Genomic DNA, 17,734 nt, shown 5'->3' on the forward strand with positions numbered 1-17,734 from the left:
GCTGTACCAGAGTACTCTGCTTTGCAGGGCAGCCCAGAGGTTGTCCAGCTAGGAGACCAGTTATCCAGCCCCTGTAACCCTGCAGCTTCTAGTAGCTGACTGTGTTTTGAGGTCACTTCTGGCCTGGATTCACTGCATCTGCATTCACGCTCTAGTGTGAATTGAGTTTATGGGACTGTACAACTGGAATTAAGGTGAGAACTATGCTCTGCCTCTACTGCAGAAAAAGGCCTGTTGTAACTCTCTTATTGCAGCAGAACCACATCAGCGCTGTAGAGCTCTACTCCTCTCCCCAGTTACCCTAACCACCTTCTTCCTTCCCTGTGCCTTGTAAGTCGTGCAATGTTACCTCAACTTGCTTCTCGTTTACAAATGAGGCTTCTGTCTCCTCTGTGGAAAACATTCCCACTAAGTTCTGTGGTGTCAGGACCTCAACTGAGTTGCTGGCTCCTGTATGCTCTGGAGTCCATTAAGGGCTCTCTGGTCTTTGACACCTTGTCATCTGCCTTTCTCCTCTCTCCTACCACATCACATCTTTCTCTCTGTCTCAGAGAGGCACTGACTGAGCCTCTACCATTCTCTTCCCCTTGTTTTCTGTTCCCTCAATGCTATGCCTTATTTAAACTTGATCCACACACAAGCATTTAAGAACCATCTCCATTTCTATGCCTGCACCTCTGTAGGACGCTTGTCCTGTGTCCTTTTAATTCTTTCTGCGATCTCTACTTGAACATTCTCTTGTCGTAACCCAAAGACAGCAAAGTCAACCTCCATTTCACTGTGTGGTGAATGTTTCTTACCGATGACACCACCAACAACCTTTCCATCAATCAGGCTCGCAAGTGAAGAGAAAAGGAGGATTATGTACTTAATACCTTCCTCTCCTTTTGCCGTGCATTTGTCACCCCAAATACTTTTCCTCTTCCTCTCTCATGCCAAGTTCAAACTTTTTCTTTCCTTACATTTGCTTCAACCACTATTGCCTGCTCCAGCCATAGTTCTTTCAAACACCATATCAACTGCTTTTCACTTAATTTCACAACTGATGAACATCTGTTGCTCTTATTATTTATATAACTTGCAACATAAACCCCCTACCCCTGAATTAGGGATCTGCCGTAGTTCCTGTATGACATGAGGTAACTTGGTGCAACAACTCCTTTCTGTAGTTAATATATATCCCCACCTGTTTTAGGAATTTACAAAGGCTAAATCAATTCACTGTTTCTTATTAAGACTAAAAAATAGGTCAGATTTTTCTTATGCATGTAGAAATCTGCAGTTCTAAACATCAAAATGACAGAAGGCTGCACTCTGCTCAAAGTCAATTAGTGGCAGAAAGATGGGTGTTCACTAACACAGTGGTGAGTCCATGTTTTTCTTTCCCCTCGTTAAAGCACGGGGTACTATGTATTCTCTGAAAGAGTAGACCACTGATGCACTGCTATATCAAAATATTGTCTTCCTACTTACAATTCCCTACTCTTTTACACTAATCCCTACAGAAGCTTAAAGTGTATTTCTGCAGTCATTATAGCTTCCTACACTTAAGCATTAAATAACCCCAAATTTTTAGCTAAAGTATTTCATTTCTCTTCATTTTAGTAATAAAAACAGCATTTTTTTACAGAAGGAGACTTCTAGTACAGTATTGTTCAAAAGCAACCATCTGGTATTTTACATCTATTGTGCCATCTCTTATTGTGCCTGCAATGAAAAAATAAGCAAGTATTTTTAGCTAACTATGCTACACAGAACAATCTGATAGCAGAAGCCTGTTATTGTAATTTAGAGGAACATTTGTCTAACCAGACAGTCATGAAAAAAATCACCTTAAATTTTACAATTATTATTTTCTAGAGGAAAGGTCTGTTCTGCATGGAATCCAGAGATTTTGATGCATTAGGACTACACCACAAAGCAACAGCATCTTACTAAACTTTCCTTGGAGACAGACTGGAACAGGACCATTGACACTCAGGGATATCAGAGCCATCTGCAGTGAACAGTCTGACTATTAGAGATACCAGGGTGATCAAAGCAGTGTGATAACCAAGGCAGAATGGCCTTCTGTGGGAACTCAAGCCTGTAATTATTACACTGTGCTCCACAAATCGAACCACTATCCTATGGCAGCTCCTTGTAGGGGAAGGCAGCAGTGAGCTGGCACAAATGACAGAGAGGGAGAAGGAAGAGGTGTAGGGATAAGTGTAGCTCAAGCTCCTTACATTAATAAGAAGTTCCTGAGGGTCACAGAGATCATGAGAGTTTTCACCCAAAATCCATTCCTCACATAGAAAAGGAATTTCTGTCGACAGTAAAAGCAATGTGTGCTTGAGCCTGGTAGTTGAGCAAAGTGAGAACCATGGATGGGCCTGGGGTATAGGCAGAACACATCAGGTGAAATGCATGATACATAAAGGATCCATGCAGGACAATGATTTGATCTGAGACAGCCAGCACAGCTTCACCAAGGGCAAATCATGCCTGACCAACCTGGTGGCCGTCTATGACAGAGTGACTGAATCAGTTGATAAGGGAAGACTAACGGATGTCATCTACCTGGACTTCCGTAAGGCCTGTGACACAGTCCCACACAACATTTTGATCTCTAAATTGGAGAGAGACGAAGGGTGGACCATTTGGTGAATAAGGAATTGGCTTAAAGGCCACACCCAGAGAGGTGGTCAATGGTCATATTTCCCTGCCTTTTCCAGGTGTTGTGGGAAAGTTCAGTCTCTTCATTGAATGACAAATGACACAAGACTAGCAGAGCTGGTACCATGCACTTGATTGATGTGAAACATCCCATTTACAGATCCGGGATTAAGGCAATACAAATCTATTGGACTATTGGAAAAGTGTGTTTTATTTTCCAGTCAGTGAAGCTGAGCCATACTACTCAGCAGAGGAGAACGTGGACATAGTTCTTAACCCTTCTCAAATGTCTGGCTCCAAACTATTTACAATCCTTTAATATTTCTTAGCATATGCCAATAACTGCATATATTTTTCTACTTATTCTGTTTTGACCATACTGTTACTTCTCTCTTAATGTACATGCTAAGCAACAGCAGCACTTCATCTAGTTTTTTTTTTAATCATAGCATTCTGTAAGTACTAATGATACCCCAGCACAGGTTGTGTAATTATGTATGCCACCATTTTCTTCCTTCTGAAGGATGACAGAAGGAAGGCAGAGAGGCTAAAGCACAGTCGTTTGAAGATATTTAGGCATCTAATTCCCACTGAAATCAAGGAATTCCAGCCTAAGACCTTGCCCAAAGCCATAGTGAAAGAGTTGTGAAGTACTTTGGGAAACCTAGTTACTAAGGATGAGGAAAAGGCTGAGGTGCTTAATGCCGCCTTTGCCTCAGTCTTTAGCGGCAATACCGGTTGTACTCTGGATACCCAGTGCCCTGAGCTGGTGGAAGGGGATGGGGAGCAGGATGTGGCCTTCGCTATCCATGAGGAAATGGTTGGCGACCTGCTACGGAGCTTGGATGTGCACAAGTCGATGGGGCCGGACGGGATGCACCCGAGGGTACTGAAAGAACTGGCGGAGGAGCTGGCTGAGCCGCTTTCCATCATTTATCGGCAGTCCCGGCTATCGGGGGAGGTCCCAGTTGACTGGCGGCTAGCCAATGTGACGCCCATCTATAAGAAAGTCCGCAGGGCAGACCCGGGGAACTATAGGCCTGTCAGTTTGACCTCAGTGCCAGGAAAGCTCATGGAGCAGATTATCTTGAGGGTCATCATGCAGCACTTGCAGGGCAAGCAGGCGATCAGGCCCAGTCAGCATGGGTTTATGAAGGCAGGTCCTGCTTGACGAACCTGATCTCCTTCTATGACCAAGTGACGCGCTTGGTGGATGAGGGAAAGGCCGTGGATGTGGTTTACCTTGACCTCAGTAAGGCTTTTGACGCCGTTCCCCACAACATTCTCCTCAAGAAACTGGCTGCTCGTGGCTTGGACTGGCGTACGCTTTGTTGGGTTAGAAACTGGCTGGATAGCCGGGCCCAGAGAGTTGTGGTGAATGGAGTCAAATCTGGTTGGAGGCCGGTCACTAGTGGTGTCCCCCAGGGCTCGGTACTGGGGCCGGCCCTCTTTAATATCTTTATCGATGATCTGGATGAGGGCGTCCAGTGCACCCTCAGTAAGTTTGCAGATGACACCAAGCTAAGTGCGTGTGTCGATCTGCTCGAGGGCAGGAAGGCTCTGCAGGAGGATCTGGATAGGCTGGAGCGATGGGCTGAGGTCAACTGCATGAAGTTCAGCAAGGCCAAGTGCCGGGTCCTGCACCTGGGGCGCAACAACCCCAAGCAGAGCTACAGGCTGGGAGATGAGTGGCTGGAAAGCTGCCTGGCCGAGAAGGACCTGGGAGTATTGGTTGATAGTCAGCTGAATATGAGCCAGCAGTGTGCCCAGGTGGCCAAGAAGGCCAACAGCATCCTGGCTTGTATAAGAAGCAGTGTGGCCAGCAGGTCTAGGGAAGTGATTGTGCCCCTGTACTCGGCTCTGGTGAGGCCGCACCTCGAGTACTGTGTTCAGTTTTGGGCCCCCCGCTACAAGAAGGACATGGACGTGCTCGAGCGAGTCCAGAGAAGGGCGACCAAGCTGGTGAGGGGTCTGGAGAACAAGTCTTACGAGGAGCGGCTGAGGGAGCTGAGATTGTTCAGCCTGGAGAAGAGGAGGCTCAGGGGAGACCTTATCGCTCTCTACAGTTACCTTAAAGGAGGCTGTAGAGAGGTGGGGGTTGGTCTGTTCTCCCACGTGCCTGGTGACAGGACGAGGGGGAATGGGCTAAAGCTGCGACAGGGGAGTTTTAGGTTGGATGTTAGGAAGAACTTCTTTACTGAAAGGGTTATTAAGCATTGGAACGGGCTGCCCAGGGAGGTGGTGGAGTCACCATCCCTGGAGGTCTTTAAAAGACGTTTAGATGTAGAGCTTAGCGATATGGTTTAGTGGAGTACTTAGTGTTAGGTCGGAGGTTGGACTCGATGATCTTGAGGTCTCTTCCAACCTAGAAATCTGTGATACTGTGATACTTGATCAAATTCTGGCTCTCCTAGTTTAGCTTCACTGCCCTCCAAGGCTTTTAGCTACAATGCAAATGGAACATACGTTAGGAATCTATTAATTTCTGAAGATAAGTGTGTACCTGAAAATGAGGATATTGCAGGGTATAAAAGAAGGCCAAGTTTGTCTGAAAAATCTCTTTCCTGTGCTGTCACTGTATTTCTGTTTAATCGGTGTTTTTTTTCTTTTTTTTTGTTTTAACTGAGGAGAACAGAACTGGTCTAATGGTATGTTATCAAGTGTTTATGGTGTGTAACTGTATAAGGACTTACAGGCTGAAGAGCACCAGCCGCCAGCCAATTAATTTATTTTTAGTATAGGCTGCAAGCCCATATCAGAGTTAACAAAAAGGAACATATAACTGTGCTACAGCAGATTCAGTGCAAAGTCTTACCAAAGCTTACCCAAGCTTAAACATAACTTAGTTTAACCATGGCTTTGCACAGAGGTCTCAGTAGATGTTTTCTTCTGCGATCTCTGATGTGAGATAGCGTAATCTCCAGCGATAGCATGGAAAAGACTGTTACTTCTGAGGTAACTGCTTAAGCTGTCACAATCAAGCTTCTGATGCAATGTGTTGATACCTCAGAAGTCAGAAGAGTGAGGGGGGAACCCCATGTCATCCATCATAACCAAAGATTACAGCCAGGCATCCTCCTGGCTGGCTGGGGTTAAGCAAGCTAAAAAAGGAGGTGTAGAGGCAATAGACAGTTACAGATATTATATCTGTATTATAGATCTGTCAGCCTTATTAGTAAGTATAGTAGCTCTCAAGGCTACTGATAAAGAGCATGCAAGCACCTCTCTCCCACCTCTGCACCATAAACAGGTAGGAAAAGGAAATAAAGGAAAGAACACTGAACATCCAGCACATCCTACAAAGATCTAAATAGCACCATGAGCAGTGCAGTGAGAACATGTGCTCAAGTTATTCCTCAGTCAGCAAAGCTAACAAGATCTTAGACTGTACTAGAGAAAGGATGCTATGGAAGAGGTTATAATAGCATTGCAGGAATCAGGGACATGCTGCGATTGGTTGCCCTTGAATGGCTGCCAGACCCTCTTTCACTCAAACCAGTTATTAGGTAGCTTTCATCTAACTTTAGGTATCTGCCAGGTATGTGTCTCAATCTGAGCCAGTTACTCTTAGCTCCCTTTGCAGTTTAAAAAATAAATAGACAGGACCCCTGAGGGTGTGATTCACTTTACCTGTTTTACAGAAGAGATGAGTCACATGCCAGTAGTGTCTAATTCATCCTCACAGACTGTAACAGCAACCAACTCAGATATACAGGTAGATGAACACCATCTAATGTGTCCATTAAAAAGAACACTTGCCATTAAGCCACTTTGAATAAATAATATTAATAATATTATCTTCTGTTTTGGTATAACAGCTAGCTAGTAAACTTCTTTAGGAGGAGTTTCTGCTACAGGCAGGTCATTGCATTCAGCTCTGTCCATTAGAAGAGATCTTCCTCTGAAACATCTAGTACTGGATACAAGGTTTTGCAATGCTGATAAAACGTTCCTGCAGGATGATATCCCTTAAATTTGATGTTTCTAGCTCCTTTCACATTACCATTCTTCTTGAGGGTGTCTTTTTACAACACGAGAATGCTTGCACAGCTCAGATGCACACTGTTGCTAAGAAACAAGTCCCAACTGTGCCTTTAAGGCTCTGTCTTTAGAAATACAACTCAAGGAAGTATTTTTCTTTTCATTACACTGTATTGTGTGTTTTTATTAAGATTTCTTTTAATTCTGATCTGACTCTTGAGGCTACATTTCTAACACAACCTACTGGTATAGGACCTGTTCTTTTCCCATTGTCTGCACAGTGCCACAGTGACCTACACTGCTCTATAGGTAACAAATCTATTTTAAAATAGTACATTTTAGGGTCACAGCAAGAACTCATTCTGCACACAACTGTGGTGTAAACAACGAGAGGTACAATGGAGCCTACTTACTGCAATTATCTGTTAGCACTATACTATAATGAACAATACAAATTACCGTTCTTTCAAATGGCAACTCTGGGGTGCATATATGCTACAAAACAAACTAGCTTACTTGGTGGTTTTGGAGTGGTGGTGGTGGTGTGTTGTGTGGTTTTTTTTTGGGGGGGGGGGGGTCATATACTAAGTAAAACATGCTGAAGTCCCTCTCGTGTACAAGATGGTGTGTGTTTTCACAAGCGTAGAACAGATCACAGGGTAATGTGAGGAAATAACCAGCGCGTAAGAACTACAAATTGCCTTGTCTGTTCTACCTATCAGTAGCATTTTCACTAAGATGTGGCGCAAACATCTTGCTCCTTGACAAATATAAAGTCCAAGAGTAATAGAGGTAGTTTATTAAAAACGGTTTCCTGGGAAGAGATTAAAGGTAACAAAGTATGGCTGTGTGACCTGAGGCCAGTTCTGCTACCATCTTCCTGGGCAATCTTCCTATTATTTTCCCTGACTTCTCTATTCATACTACCAACAGTCTAAGTCTGACACAAATCTTCCTTCGTATTTCTGTATCATACTACTGAAATAATGTAGTAAAACCTTGAGCTACTGACTTGTCACTTCTTGCACCAGTTCACAGTGAACACAAGACTTAATCACAGTCACTGGAATAAGGTCTTGTGTTGCTTAGGTATTATTCCTTTCACAAAATACATCAAAGAACATTTACTAGCCTATGATAGTGCCATAAATATTTAAAACCGCAATTGTAAGTGAGAAAAAAGAATACACTTTGTGATACCAGAGCCTCAGATTTTTAGCTTTGGTTATTGGCTATTTTGGGAAATATAGTTCTTAATGGCTTTCCTACGGCTAATGCAAATTAGGATGAATCTTCTCAGCTTCTAAATGCACGAGAGCTCAGCCCTGAAGCTCCTTGTCACAGTAATACGTATTCACACTAGCAGCCTCGAGTAGTGAACTTATGTTAGTGCTTACGTTTGAGCCCAGTTCTCTTTCCACTATTAATGTTTCATCACACCATGGATTTGTTTGATAAATGTTACAGTAAGAAACAAATGGTGAGCAGATGTGAGAAATGTTTCTAGAGGCTCAACCCCACATTGCTCTGCATGTTGTGGACTTAAAGAGTTCTGACAGGTGGATTTATCATGGAAGCATTTTGTACTCACATTGCTCTGGTTCTGCTGATTGTTGTACCAAGCAATGTGATCTGGAGTCCTAAGAGTAACTAGAAAGAGGACGTCATGTCTGATGAGCTCTGCCTTAGCGCACACAGATTTAAATGAGCGGTGAAAGAATGTACAGTAGAAGCACTGATGTGAGAGCAGAACAGATAAGCACAAGACAGATTTTCAGTTGAGATATGTATACCACATTTCAGCTAACACACAGAACAAAAAATCTTTTCTACCTAGTGTCACTAATGCTAACACATTCATTCATCATGGCTTCAGCAAAAGAAGGATTCACCGTGTAGCTGCCAAGCAAGAGTAGTTCTGGGGAACTATTATTTGGTCTAAATTCCATTCCTGTCTCCACCACAGGTTTCTACTAAACATCAACTGCACTCAACAGAAGGAGACATATCCTATTTCTAACTATGTTGCCTTGAATCTACCATACAAAGTGGCTTCGTTAGGTCTTCACTTTGATGGAAATGAGAATTTGCCTGTTGGCACCCTTGTGTCTAAGGAGTTGTTTGTATCCAGATGGGTTGGTGACATGGAATAGTTGATGGCTAGACAGAGGACCACAGAATCATAGAACCATTTAGGTTGGAAAAGACCTTCATGATCATCAAGTCCAACAGTGAACCTGACCTACTGAGTTCTATCACTAACCTATGACTTGGTGTCACAGGGAAGACAACCTTTTTCTTCAGATTTGGAAGAAAATGACCAACCCAAATAACGCAGTATTACCAACTCAGTTTTGCCTGTTTGGACTTCTCCTGGCTGGCCGTGACTTTAATCCTTCTCTGGGAGTAAGCAAAATGTTGTACGTTAATACAATATCGCCATAGAGCCTCCGTCCTGGTGATGAGATAGAATAGGAGAGAGCAGCTCTTCCTCCTTCCCCACTTTCTTCTATACACACTCATAGGCCTCACCTTGAGCACTGTGTGCAGTTCTGGGCACCACAGTACAAAAAGGACATGAAACTGTTGGAGAGTGTCCAGAGGAGGGCTACGAAGGTGGTGAAGGGCCTAGAGGGGAAGACGTATGAGGAGCAGCTGAGGTCACTTGGCCTGTTCAGCCTGGAAAAGAGGCTGAGGGGAGGCCTCATGGCAGTCTACAGCTTCCTCACTGGGGGAGTGGAGGGGCAGGTGCCGATCTGTTCTCTTTAGTGACCAGTGATAGGACCCGAGGGAATGGTGTCAAGCTGCGACAGGGGAGGTTCAGGCTGGATATCAGGAAGAGGTTATTCACCAAGAGGGTGGTCCCACACTGGAACAGGCTCCCCAGGGACGCAGTCACAGCATCAGGCATGTCGGAATTTAAGAAGCATTTGGATTGTGCACTTAGTCATATGGTCTGAATTTTTGGGTAGGCCTGTGTGGTTCCAGGAGCTGGACTCAACGATCCTTATGGGTCCCTTCCAACTCGGCATATTCTGTGATTCTATGACAGCTTGGTTCAAGCTCTGCCTTGCACTTCAGCAGCTACCTGCACCTTTGCATAACAATAAAATAACACTAGCCTTCTGTGACAAATATGACACAAGGGGTCTACCACTTGAGACAGAAAGGCCAGGTTAACATGTACAGCTGACCAATGCAAATAGGATGAACTCTTATAAGATCACCTCAGGGAGTCAGCTTCATAGGAGTACCAGCAGAATCAATTTCAAATGTTTACTATGTGGGATGTGTGAGAGGTGTAGAGGACTGAATGAATTAAGTACTCAGGTGCAGTCAATGTACAAAATCACCTTCTGGCTTTAAAAAGAGAGAACAGGGAAGTGGCTTTGTACTTGGAATTGCCAGTGACTGTAGTATCTGTGCTCTGTTCTGTCTTTTATATGAGACAGGGAACCATGAGGGTGGTGAGGCACTGGAACAGGTTGCCCAGAGGAAGTTGTCGATGTCCCATCACTGAAAGTGTTCAAGGTCAGGTTGGCTGGCACTTTGGGTGGCCTGATCTAGTGGGAGGTGTCCCTGACCATGGCAGGGGGGTTGGAACTAGATGATCTTCAAGGTTCCTTCCAATCCAAACCATTCTATGACTATATGGGCTCATTTAGCACAGTGATTTCTGTGGTGTCAAGTTGCCATCTCCTTTCCCCAACACAACACATCAAGTACAATGTTGAATATTCACACACACAAAAATCATGTTTATGGAAATTAAATTGTCATGGCAACAGAATAGGTCTTGCAAGTATCTTAAAAATAACAACAAAACACGTTTACGAAATCTAAGATCAATTCTTTTAGGAATACACTTAAAAACAGATATAAGAAATGGTTTTCTACCTACATAAGGATGAAATCACTTAAACCAAAAATTTCACCTTATCATACTGGTATATGTAATAGACGCATAGCTATAAATACGTATTTTAAATGAAAACAGCAAAGCTCAGTTTCAGCTGGACAAATACTAATGTGATCATCGGGCTTATTTTATCTCAAGTACAATATTTTCATATATTACCATTCATACTTTGTGATATGACTCAGCTTTTTAACACAGAAAGCTTATAACAATGGTTCATTATTATTTAGTTTATTAATCTCCATTAAAATCTCACTTATTCAGGGGCTTATAACATATGAAAGTGTACAGACTTTCTTTAAAATAGCATACTCATTTGGTTCAGATGATTTTTTTTCCAATTCTCAGCATGAATTTGACCATTTAGGTTTTGCGTTCTTTAGAAACTTTCCCCTATTATGACTTGTACAAAACGATTAGCCACAAACTCAAGCTGACAGAGAATGTGTAATTTTGTGTGGATATTCATCAATGTTTGTGTTGAGAATTCAGCCTAGATAAATGACAAGCTGTTGAGATGCTGGATAATTATCTGTGGTATATTCAAATTCATATTCACAGAGACGGCAGCCTCAGTCCCCTACACATTACCTTGCATAAGCATTATTACTGAAGTTAGAAATGCAGTACAGGTTGAACCCCTGCAGTGAGCACAATTATGTTCCTAGAGTCTCTCTATTGATCACATTCACTCTTTTCTCCAGCAAGATTTAATCATTATCCACTCTGGGCATATCCTTTGGGTATGCTTATAACTGGAACTTTTCATTTAAGTTAGTGTATTACCAATTAGCTTTCATCAAACATCTCATTTATATTTACTAGTCTGGAAATTTCAAGTTCTGTCTACTTAATTTTCTCCTTGATTCTATACGTTATGAAACCTAGGAAGTTTATAACGGAAATCAACCAGCAAAATATAGCTACATAGAATGGCTTGTGATTTTTTTTTCATGCTCTTAGAATATTTTCACTTTGCATTTCATAGTTAGTCATACAAGCATCTTTACTGATGAGCATCTTTACATACTGCTACAAACAAGGCCATACAGATCCATTGTAATGCTGCAGCTGTGTAACTTTAAAGTTGTAGAGCTCTTTAACAATGATAAGTCTAAAGACAAACGAAAGAATGTTATACGTCAGACTGATTGTATATCTCGTAGAAAATAAGAAAACTCTTCTGTATTTGTTCTTTCCAGGTTATCTCTGAATGAAAATTTTCATCAGTCCAGTGAAAATTACTGTCCTTTTTACAAAATTAGGGACTATTTTAGAATCCTGTTACCATCCAATCTCATTTCTCCATAGAACTGTACATGTATTCTAAAATTCCTTTTTCTACTTTATGCCATCTTCTGCCACCCTAGGGGAGTGTTTGTTAGGGCACTGCATGTGATTCGATGGGTAGGAAAGAACCTGAGAAACCTGGATTCCAGCTCCCTTGACTATCCTGAACAGCTCTACAACCTCTCAATGGTCTTTTCATGGTGGACCAGAGAAAATGGCAGTGAAGTGTTGCAGGCAACGGTGCGCTGTCAAAGTTTGTAAATACCTCTGATGCCCACTGATTCAGAGCACTAGAACAATTCACGTCTATCCTGCAATTCAAGTTCACCTGTTAGCCAAAATTCATCTGTTAAAGCACTCTTCTCATCCAACTTCCATCTTCAAATCTTTTCATTCTTCTTCTCTCTTTCTGCAGAAATTTCCAGTTCTTTGTCCTTCTTACCAAATCTCTGCTAATGTACTCTCCCAGGCTGTGCTCCTCTCCTTCTGGGCTTGATTCTCTATTTTTCTCCTTGTCACACCATTCATCTGGAACAGCTTCCCAGAACCCTTAAAATCCCGTTGGTTCACTTGACCACTTAATACTTTTTCTCTGTTGTCTGCTCCTACTTGCACTGTTAATCTTCATGTACATCTGTCCAAATTGCATTGACAAGCTAGATTGCAAGATGCTGAGCAAACCCTGTCTCCTTATGTGTTCATTAAGTAATGAATATATCCACGGAACTGCTGAAACTACAGCAGTGAAAAATGTTACTGGCCACTTCTTTTGTCTTCTATTTTGATGAGAACAGAAGGCATGAGGGAGGGGAGAGAAACTTGTTCACATTTAAGGTGGTCTGGCAGTGACCACAGTTCAGAAAGCAGCAGCGTTAGGTAGCGTGCAGCTTGACAGGAAAAAGAACCAAAAAGTCATTATAAACACAAGTAGAGCTCAACAGCTGACTTTTACCAACCACAATGAGTGAAGAGCAAAAACTGACCAAATAACATAAACAATACTAAATATTTGGACTATGACAGAGACTGTAGTCAAGAACAAGGTGTTACTGTGCATGTGTTGTGTATGTCCATAGCAGCAGCATTTGTAAAGCAACGGCCATGAGAGGATGACAAATAAGAAGGCATGCACAGATGCGGCATAAAGCCTAGGCAGATAAACACAAGGGAAGAATCCAGTCTTAAACAATGGAAAGGGAGGAAGGAAAAGAATATATTCAGGTAAGTATGAGCTAATAAAATACAACTGCAAAGCAGAAAGCAGTTTTCTTCAGTGGTGCACCCTGCTGTATTTTATGGACACTGGATTAAAACTGAGGGGCCATGACAGAGCCCTTAGCAGAGATACAACCCCAGGAATGCCTACCAAACAGCTGGTACCTCTGCTACTATACCAGGGAGCAGCGACCTGTGAACACACACGAGTTACCACAGGTCTCCTTTCCTACTTTACATGTGCAAGAGAAAAAACTACCACAAAGAACTTCTTGATCTTTTCAATGTATGGGCCACTTTCAGTGGAAATACAAAAAAGCAGAGTAAGGTCTACTGACAATAGGTTTGCTCTGCTCTCATGAAAAAATAGCTTGTTTCTGCAGACTGCCGGTGGTCTGTGCACCAGAGGCTGAAAGGCAACATCAGCTACAGAATTCCAGCAGTAAAGTTCACAAATACAAACTCATAAAAAAACTCAAAAACTCAAACTCAAAAAAAAAAAACCTGAAAAACCTTTGTTTTCCACAAAGAAGGGTGTAAATCGCCCATATGCATGTCCATAGAAAAGAAAAAGAATAAAAAGGATCATAAATGCCAAAGAAAGCTTGAGGTTTTAAGGAACAGACATTTGAAAGTCCCAATTTCTTTTTGGCAGTATTTCCCCTACTGTAGATAGAAAATGTGGGTTTTTTTTTCCTTTATTTGTTTCAATAATGAAGGTGAGGGATATTTACTTGAGGCATCTATTTACAATTCCATGAAGAAAAATAAAATGTGTATTGATAATTTTAGACAGATCTCATTCCTGCAGCTTTACTGAGTGGTGTTCTAAACTTCTTTTCAGCTCTTTACAGAGCCCACTGCTGAAGAGAGCACTAGCTTCTAATGAGGACCTTCTGCAGATACTTGTCTTGTATAAATGAAGCCTTAAAGCCAATGGTGCCACTTCAGTTTACACAGCTGAAGGTCTAGCCCTTGAAATCTATCAAGACTGAAGCAGATTAAACAGATAACAAAAGACTTGTTACACGGAGCTGTCACACCCAAGAAGAGGAGAGCTGTACACCACTGAAGAGAAAGTTTGAACAGTCTGGGAATCATCCTTTTTTTCTCTAGTTGACTGTGAGAGGCTGTAACTCATGATCTCCACCACTGGCTATTTCATGCCTCATCAGAGGCTGCTCTATCTTCCGCTAACGTTATACTATGTATTTCAGTTACTCCCTGTATAAAAATAGTATTCATGTGTAATTCAGGCTGTGATCCAAAAGTCTACCCTTTTCCTGACACAGGGGATTCATCCTGGAGAATACCTCATGCTTTCAGATAATTCCACTCCTCATATTTTCCTCCAGTTCTCCCCTTTTGCTTTCCCCTCTTCCCACACATGTGATGTTGAGAGAAGGAAAAACGGGTAGGAAGGAGGGCAAGACTACTGTGTATCAGCTCAGGGGATGACAGAGAGCCAGATCTTCTCCCACGCTGACTGGCACATGGCAGCTCCAAGAGAACACAGTCTGCAAGCTAAAGGGCATGGACAGACCCTTCTTTCAGCTGCCATCTGCAGCACGTACCGGCTGGAGATGCATACTGCTCAGTCCTGCGGGAACTGAAAAACAGAGGATACACCACCATTTACCTCTGCTGGCGCCTTTGTCTTCCATCCTCCAGAGCTTGTTGGGGTACAAGTTAGCCCTGAGACCCCAGAGGCTTCTCCGAAAGCCCTATACCAAACTACAGGTTCACAGAGTCCGTGGCACAGACTGCCTTTGACACAGCTGGAAGACTGGTAGTTGACAGCACCATAGCATTTATTATAGCACTTCCTAAGGATACCAGCTCCCTCTTCTCCCTTTCATACCAACTGCTCCTTTTATGCACCCGAACAAGGGACAGCTTTGTTACAGCTCAGTCCTGCAGCCCTACCAGATGCATATGAGGAAGACCACAGCACACCATGGAAAATCCTGATCCAGGACATCACCAAGCAGTTGCATCTATCGTAATGAATGGAAGCAGCATACAATTTCAAAGCTGCTCCGCAAAGCAGACTACAAGTAGATGGGCTAATCAAGCTTCTCTAGATTGCATTTGGTCTGGAAATCTAATTTTTGGCAGGGCAAAATTTAACATATCCCCTGAATATGAAAAATTTTCCATGAGTCTTTTGTAATATTTATGCAAAGGGTAATTAAAACCCAGTTTACAATGCATCTTAAAAACTGCAGTTCTGGGTTACTACAGAAAACCCTAAAAATTACCCAACTAGGGAAAAAAAAAAGATTATAAACAAAGAGAAAGTATTACTTCTCCTGCCCAAACAGAGTAATGGAGCAAAACATAAATAGCATACAGGAAAAATAAACTGGATGTTTAAAATTCTCAGATTTCACCCTCATAGATGACTTCCATAACACAGAAAAGATAATTTAACTGAAGAAAGGAGAAGCTTTCAGATGCTAAGGGACCTCCTGTGTGTGTTTGGTAGTGCATCAGTTCTGTTTGAATATTACTTGTCTGAGGTACTAGGCACTAACAAACACATCAAAGGTACTGGGCTCCAAGCAGTGGAACACTGGATTTATTCAGCGTTGCCTACTTCCTTGCCTATTCCAGTGGCTTCTGACCTTTTATTACAATTACACTGCAGAGACTACAGATCAATTGCAACTACATGCAAAACAGATGAGGAACGGAATTTGAGGACTGGAAAACGGAGAACTACTGTTATCACCAGTACAAAGTCACACTCCCCACCTAAGCAGAGAAAATGTATAGCAAGCCTGTGAAACACCATTTTAACATGTTAAAAATCTGTACTACAGGAACGGATGGGAATTTTGCCATTTACTTCACTGGGAACAGGCTCAGATCCTAGATGTGAATACTTCACATCATCGCAAATATTTATTTTGTAAGTGCTGCTCAGTTCATGGAGATAGCTGAAGTGTGACACTGACACAAGATCTCTCTTTACCCTGACTATTCCTACCAGCAGATTTGTACCCCTCCTGTTTCTCCTTGCATATAAGCTGTGTGATATATGACAGGATTTGGCTGAGACCGTACACAGTCATATTCTACTTGGTTATATTACCTCAGAGTAAATTTTTTATATGAAAATGTATAGGACATCAGCAGCTTCATTAAGAGAAGAACTCATTTATGTATGGACTAAGTGCTGGGCTTTGCATAGGGAATCTGGGATGCATCTCCCAAACAAAGCTTTTGGCCAGTCTGTGGGAATGCCACATAAAATAAATAAATTAATAAATCTTCTAAGTTGTAGTTTGTTTTGCTACTTTCATGACAGATGATCAGGATGAACAGACACCCAGAAAGTACTACTGAAATCAGCTTATCAGAAGGAAAATGGACCTTAAAAAAATCTAAGGTCATTAAAAAATGAAACAGGCAAGCAAAATAATACCATTTGGGGCTGGTCCAGCCAAACTGTGATAGTGCAACCAGCAGGGCTGCAAAATCCAGATTCAACACTCAAGCTTTCAAGCCAGCATGGGCTGGGAGCCCTATACACCAGTCTTCAGAAAGGAAGCACTACCTACTGCTGTTCTTGACTGACCCCTTCCATGTGAGGGAAAGCACAGCACTGGTTATCTCCAACAGCCCTGCAGCAGCAACAGAGAAGAGCTTGTGCAGATAACCACACCTCAAGCCAATTCTGGCATGAGGACAGCTTAAAGAGTTTACCCTCCTAGGATGAGGGAGGGACAGGGAGGATTTTCTAGTGTGCTGTACGAAGCACATATTATATCAAAATCGTATTATTCAAATGCGATAGGAAAAGGGTATTTTAAGTCTTCCCATCTACATTTTTTTTCTTTGTCTACATTGAAGACATAGCATCTTCAATGCAATGGAGAACTACATTCACTTAGCTCTGATTTTGAAAACCTCTCTCTGAAGATGGTGGAAAATCGTGACAGTAAGTGACAGTAACATAAAAACTCATGGAAGTACTGAGCCAGGGAGTTTCTATTTGATTCATCACTCCAGGATCTTCAGGTGTCTGCACTAAGGACTGTGAAAACAACACACCTGAGGGTGCAGCATTACATCTGGAAGCATATATACCAATGCCATTCTTTCTACAGGAAAATTATGGGGGATTTAAAAAGGTGAATGTTTTCCTCAGGAACACACCTGTAGGTTAACAGCAGGCACACAGAAATAACGATGACTTGTACACGTTGCACATAGTAAACCAGACTTAGGTGATTCTTTAATCATTAAGAACGATTAAGAATCATTAATTGTTAAGAACATTAAGAATTTCAGGTTCATTAAGGAATTAAGCCACCTGAAAATAATAAGATGGGTAGGGGCAGGGCAGTGGCTTTTGAAGTACAGGACAGGCGCTGCTGTTTCTGCAGAGAAATCTTCAGTAATGGCCACAGTAGCTGAAATAGTATCTAGGACTATGGTAGAGTCAAGGTATGAACTACTTTGTTTGTTTGTTTCTTTTATAATGGGAGTGTTTTGCTTATCGCTAGAATACAAAAATACAGCCACAGTTTACAAATACGCTACCTGAACCTCTTACTCGGGACCTCATACCCAGAAGAAGCAAATTCCTACAGTTTCTCGACACCGCTCCCTCAGAGCAGCGGTGCGCTTCATTTCTGTCAGCCTCCTTGGGAAACTCGGCAC

General features: G+C 42.3%; 1 protein-coding gene and 1 long non-coding RNA gene across 9 annotated transcripts in view; one reads left to right on the top strand and one right to left on the bottom strand.

The window, feature by feature from the left end:
• The window catches only part of STUM (stum, mechanosensory transduction mediator homolog), a 41,217-nt gene that overhangs the window by 22,802 nt on the left and 681 nt on the right, over positions 1-17,734 (bottom strand). The window lies entirely within an intron of this gene.
• The window catches only part of LOC308193244, a 47,008-nt gene that overhangs the window by 11,315 nt on the left and 17,959 nt on the right, over positions 1-17,734 (top strand). For 4 of the 5 annotated variants that reach the window (XR_013949485.1, XR_013949486.1, XR_013949487.1 and 1 more), the window contains exon 1: positions 12,747-17,518. This is a non-coding gene — a long non-coding RNA (uncharacterized lncRNA). Of the gene's footprint in view, positions 1-12,746; positions 17,519-17,734 lie in introns of those variants that run through there. The other variant, XR_013949484.1, reaches the window with a different exon arrangement.

This window comes from Anser brachyrhynchus, assembly GCF_964034855.1.
Source record: "Anser brachyrhynchus genome assembly, chromosome: 3".
In the NCBI taxonomy this organism is placed as follows: Eukaryota; Metazoa; Chordata; class Aves; order Anseriformes; family Anatidae; genus Anser; species Anser brachyrhynchus.